Here is a 6,000-nt window from a genome sequence, read left to right as displayed (position 1 = left end):
TGACACTGGATCTGACTTCATTTGTTTGGCTGTGTGAGGGTGGCAAGAGGAGCTTCAACATAGAGCGCATGGTGTGCGACAAACTGTGAGAGGGAAAATGAGCAAAAGAACATCTGTGACTACTTTTCACCCAAACTCCTAAATACTAAAGTTGGAGGAGGGAGAGGCGGGATCAAAATGCCTTCAAGACACCACGATTGGCTGATTCGGGTCTGTTAGCCTATCATGTCAGAGCAGCGCCACACCTCTCCACCAATGAGAATACGTCTGGGAACGAGGCTCAGGTCACGTCCCCGCCTTGCACGTGAACATGTTGTTTTGGAAAAATGAAATATCTTTTTTTTTTTAATCTATTATCTTTCCACTTTTGAAATACGATCTTAACCCTAGTGCTACCCCAGCGAGGGGTGGGGAACCTGAGTCGAACTTTCGTTAGGGAGTGCGGGGAGGAGGGGGATGGCCACAGGTCAGAGGTCAGAGACAAGGCCAGAAACCAGCTAGTCCCACTGTCGTAGCATTGGTGGAGGCGCGCGCGTGACGCCGGCCACGCCCGTGCGAGGCCCGCCCCCGCACGTGACTGGCGCGCGGAGCAGGGCCGGCCTCCCCCGTACCGCTATATCCTTTCCGCGCCGGCCTCAAGATGGCCGCCTTCTGGCGTCTTTGGCGCTGTTGAATGGAGAAATCTTTATTGTTCCCTTCGGGCAGGAGTGTTCGTGTCCTCTATGGCGCTGTCAATAAAGAACGGCAGTTTGAATCGGTGCTGAACAGGTAACCATAGAAACGGGGCTGGGACTCAGCGTGGAGACCCCCTTTGTAACTGAGGCCCGAGAGGCACCCCAAATAAGGGGCGCACAGAGACCCTTCCGCGTGTCCAACTGCGCGGGCCTCAGCCCAGTCCTAGCCGCCCCCGGCCCTGCGACGTGGGCCCCCAGAGGCGGCCCACACAACGAGCGCAGGCTCGGCTCTAGTCTCCGGCGGGGAAAGGCTGAGGGGTTCCGGCCTTCTCTCCGCCTGGGGCCTGTCCTCGCGTCGCACCGCCTGCTACTCGGCGCGATCGCAGGCCTCTCGCTGCTGCGAGTCTCAGTCCCCACTCCCGCCAAGTCCCTTCGCCTGGCGCAGACAAACTGGCCTTTGGCCAGATCCGCCCGCCCATCCCCCCTCCCATTTTTTTGTCTGCCAGGAACTAAGACTGGTTTTTACATTTTTTAATGGTTGCGGGGGGTGGGGTGGAGGAGAAGGGAGAATATTTCATGTGAATTGTGACAGTTACATGAAATCAAATTTCGGAGCCCATAAATGGAGTTTTTTTGGAACACAGCCGTGTTCCTCGTTTATGTTTTGTTTGTGGCTGCTTTCCTGCTAGAAGAGCAAAGTTGGGTAGTTGAGACAGATGTTGCGTGGCTTTGATCGCTTGGCCCACAAAACCGAAAATATTTATCTGGTCCTGCATAGAAAAAGAGTGCCGACCCCTGCCCTAGACGCGTCTGTGTTGTCCAGCGATTCCTCTGGCCACTTCTCACGGAGTGTCCCGTGCACCTAGAGCTCTGACCAAACACTCTGGCTTCCCATTACCTCTCTGGTCTTGCTGATTTATTAGTTAAAGTGGGAATTGTTGCCCCTGTTTAAGTAATAATACCATCCACTCAGCTCCACAATAAGCCAGGTGCTTTATTTATATTCATACCCAGCGTTTTTGTGCTGACAACACTTTATAAACACTTTATTTCATTTAAGAGGAGGAAGCTTAGATTCTGGATGGTTAAGATATTTAAGGGAGTACGAGGGTATAGGTATGGCAAAGTGAGCTCATTCCCAGAAGCCCCCTGCCAGGTGACCCAGGATATACTGCTCAGAGTTTCTTTTTTCAAGTCTGCTCAGAGTTTCTTTTTTCAAGTCTCTCAACGAGGGGCTATTGGTTCTTCTTTGGAATTATATCCAAATCTTTGTGTGGTTTATGAAGATTTAATTACAACTCCAAAGTGAAATTTCTCTCTACTTGGCTAAATCATAAAACTTCTGCCACACCCCACTTTCTAATTTAGACACCTTTCTTAAATGGCAGTAGTTCCCAAACCTAGCTCTTCATCACCAGCTTGTCAAATGATCTTAGAACACCCCATGCTTGCAAGCATGCGTTGATGAAATTCAGTATTCGTTGAGCACCTACTTTGTATTAAGGATGATTCAAACCCCTAGAAATAGGGTGGTGAACAAAATCAGCATGATCTTTGCCCTTCCATGGAATTTAAATTCTGTAGGGGCTTGGACAGATGGTACACAAGTAAACAAAGACAACTTCAAATACAGCTGTCATAGCAGCATGAGCATAAAATTAGTAGTTAATATTTATTGAGTGATTTCTGTGTACTCGATTTACATGGATTATCATTTAATCCTCACACTGGCACTATGACATAGGTAATATTAATATTCCCATTTTAAAGATGAGGACACTAAGACTCAGAAAAGATGTCCAAGGTTACATAGCTAATAAATGCATAACGGAGCTGGGATCTGAACCTAAACTGGTCACACTCAGCACTCTGTCTTATTCCATCTGTTTATCTTTTCTACCAGTTTAGGAGGTCCTCAAGGGCAAGGACCACACCTTACCTGTTTTTGTATTTGGGGCTAGCCAGTGCCCACAACCAGTCACAAATCCAGGCCATTGGTTGGGCAAATATTTGAGATCCTGCTACTATGTACCAGGCACCGCTGTGCTAGGCCAGGGTGAGCAAGTTAAACCTAAAACCTGGCGTCTAAGACAGTAAATAAAATTATTCCAAATTGTGGCAACTGCCAAAATGGAAACAAAACAGTACTAACCTAAGAGACCTCTTATACCAGGATGGTCCTGGAAGGCCTCTCTTGAAAAAGTTAGTTTAAGCCGAAACTTGTTCAGTGACAAGGATCCAGTCCAGCAAGAAGGGAAAGGGGAGAGAAGTGGGGAGGCAGAACTTTTCAGCAGGTTCAGAGACTGTGAGGTGGCAAGAACTGGGGGTGCTGGAGGACTGAAAGGAGTGAGTGAGTGTGCTGTTGTTTACAGTCCTGTGCTCTCAGTCCCTGGCCCTGAACCCAGCTTTGTTGCTGATAGAGCTGCATGCTTTTGGCCAGTTATGGATTAGTTGTCTAATCTGTCAAATGTGGATCATGGTGCCTCCTCAAAGGGTTATTGTGTGGATTAAATAAGAGAAAATGTAATAATAGGTTCTGAGTTTTCTTGTTGTTGTTGTTACACATGTTGCTGAATTCTGATCAGCGAAAACTACCCAAGTTTGGCCCCAAATGGAAACTTACCTAAAATGCTAAAAACAAAAATCCAGACGTGTGTTACAGACAAAACCGTTTCTGTCTTTTGGGGAGAGGGGAACAGATCTTATTTTTTCTTAATGGTTCTGTTCAGAGATGACCTTTTCCAACTGATATATAATTTTTTTTTCAACCAAATTGTACAGCTGTTTATTCAGAACATTTTTCATCATTTTAGTGTTTTAAGCTCAAAACCATTTGTGTTCCTCCATCTCGTGCAGGTACACATTCTTACGGCATTCTAGAAAAACTATAGGCTTCTTCTAGTGGTGATCATTTCAGAATTTATTTGCAAATGATTTTGGGTTACCTCTAAAAGTTTTTAAAATAATGTTGCATACTTTAAGCAGAATTGAATACTTTAAAGCATTGAATACTTTAAAGCAAATAGCAGGCTTTTTGAATAGGTAAAAATAATACGATGTTTGGGCTCATGAACATGAAAAATTACAGAGGCAGTAATAAATCGAGCAGACTATTTAAGATCAGCAATGTCAAGTTTTGCTTTAAACTGTACTCAGATGGCACATGTCATCAGAAGATGTAATCCAGCACAGCAAATGCAAGGAACTAGACAGAGAGTGGCATGTAAATGCAATGTTAAACAACAAGCCCTGAATTAAATTGCTATTTTAGGTTTGGGTGGGACCTTCACATTTAAAGTATTGCAGTTTTGCTCTGTGATTTGGGTCTGTTGGGTTCCAGTAAAGAGTAGGTGGTAACACTAGCTTTGAAGGATAATACAAAACTGCAGGAAGAGCCAGGGCATACCAATTTGTTTTTTCAATCTATTTTATTTCAGTTCAAAGCCTCATTGCAGACAGGCAGCACAGGAAAGAGAGCCACACTTTGGCAATACCCAACTGCTTTTGGAGATTGGGGAAGACTGAGTATAACCAAAGTGTGGCTTATTTTTTCAGACTATCTGTCTACAAAGATGCTTTGAACTGAAATAAAATAGATTGAAAAACAAATTGGTCTGCCCTGTTGCCTCATACTGAGTATTTACATTACCCTTCTGGTGTTCTGCCTGTACCAGCACCCTGGGGGAAGGCAGTGACCCCTCAGCCTCTTTCAACTCTTCAAGAGAGTGGGCTCTTTGATTGTTACAAGGGCATCGAATTGTGATATATGGTTTTCTGGATCTCCAGTAGCCAGCCTTCTAAAGTCATCGTCTTGATGATGTGGAGAAAGCAGGCTATAACCACGTAGAAAAAAAAAAAAAATATTAAGGGCATTTAAATTCAGAGATGAGAGTGTCCCTTTTTTTTTCCCCCCCAGTCACGTAGAGCAGCGGTCCCCAACCTTTTTGGCACTAGGGACCTGTGCTTCTATAAGAATCTAATGCCTGATGATCTGAGGTGGAGCTGAGGTGGTGATACCCCTGATGCTAGGGCTGGGGACCAGCTGCAAATACAAATGAGCTTGCCGCTCTGCTTACCTCCTGCTGTGTGGCCCAGTTCCTAACAGGCCACTGACTCTCTTTCTCTTGGTTAAAGCTGCTGTAATCTCTTGTTCTGGATTATTGCAACAATCTTCTAGCTGGTCAGCTGGCTCCAGTTTTGTTCCTCTTCAGTCTGTTTTGTACACTGTTGCCAGTGATCTTTATAAAGCATAGATATGAACATGTCACTCCCATGCTTAAAACTCCATGATGATTGCCTGCCCTCAGGCTAGTGCATTTCCTTGGCTTGGCATGTGCTGCCTTCAAGCTCTCTGGCTGTGCCAGTCTCAAGCCTCATCTCAGCACTCTCTCCACTCCCTTCTCACTCTTCCCCATGAGCACTAGTAAACATTCAATGGGCCTAAGAACTTCATCCTTGCTGGGACAAGTAGACCACACTCTGGGGCTTTGAGGCTGCTGGATTTCCCTGGCCATGTTATTAACCAGGCCAGTAGTGATGCTGTTATCTACACTAATCATTAGATTACTGAATGTTGTTTTAGTTTCTGTGCGGTTCCTTTGTCCTTACACCATGCTACTGATAATACATAGTCAAATACTTTGCTAAGGTCACTTGTAATTATTTTCTCTGTGTGGTTATGCCACCAACTCGATAAAGTTGATAAACAGGCTCATTTGTTTTAAAATTTAAGAATTGCCTTTAAAAGTCTAATTTTGTTTTTTAACTATGTAAACCATTTACACGGTTCCAAAATCAGAACTATATAACAAGGTACATTCACAAGAGTTTTTATTTCATGCCTGACCCGTCTTTTTTTTCCTTGAGTCGTGTTGTCAGAGTTTTGGGCTTTTGCCAATCTGCTAGGTAAGAAATAATATATAGTATTAGTATATATTAATATTAGTTTAAATTTGTCTGCCCAATGTCTGGTGTAAGTTGCAACAAGATTTTTTCCAATTTGTCATATGCCTGACTTTGCATATGTTTTATTGCTATACAAAAGTTTTATATCTTTATACAGTCATGTTTATCATTTATGTATTGCTTTAGATTTTGAGTCAGAGTAGGAAGTTTGCCCCACTCTCAATCAGGAATTCATTAATATTTTCTTCTAGTACATACATGGTTTCACTTTTTTTTTTTAATATCTAAGACTCTGATCCATTTTTTTTTTTTAAGTTTGCCCCACTCTCAATCAGGAATTCATTAATACTTTCTTCTAGTACATACATGGTTTCACTTTTTTTTTTTAATATCTAAGACTCTGATCCATTTGGAATTTTTC

At 43.6% G+C, this 6,000-nt stretch overlaps 1 protein-coding gene across 3 annotated transcripts in view; it reads left to right on the top strand.

Annotated features, from left to right (window-relative positions):
• Nucleotides 1-600: 600 nt before the first annotated feature.
• The window catches only part of ZBTB40 (zinc finger and BTB domain containing 40), a 65,405-nt gene continuing 60,005 nt past the window's right edge, over nt 601-6,000 (top strand). For 2 of the 3 annotated variants that reach the window (XM_015598882.2, XM_006924468.3), the window contains exon 1: nt 602-768. The gene's annotated coding sequence lies outside the window, so the exon portion shown is untranslated. Of the gene's footprint in view, nt 769-6,000 lie in introns of all 3 variants that reach the window. The other variant, XM_015598881.2, reaches the window with a different exon arrangement.

Source organism: Pteropus alecto, unplaced genomic scaffold (genome assembly GCF_000325575.1).
Source record: "Pteropus alecto unplaced genomic scaffold, ASM32557v1 scaffold39, whole genome shotgun sequence".
Lineage (NCBI taxonomy): Eukaryota > Metazoa > Chordata > Mammalia > Chiroptera > Pteropodidae > Pteropus > Pteropus alecto.
Note: the sequence above shows the minus strand (reverse complement) of the source record. Positions and strands in the feature narration are given on the sequence as shown.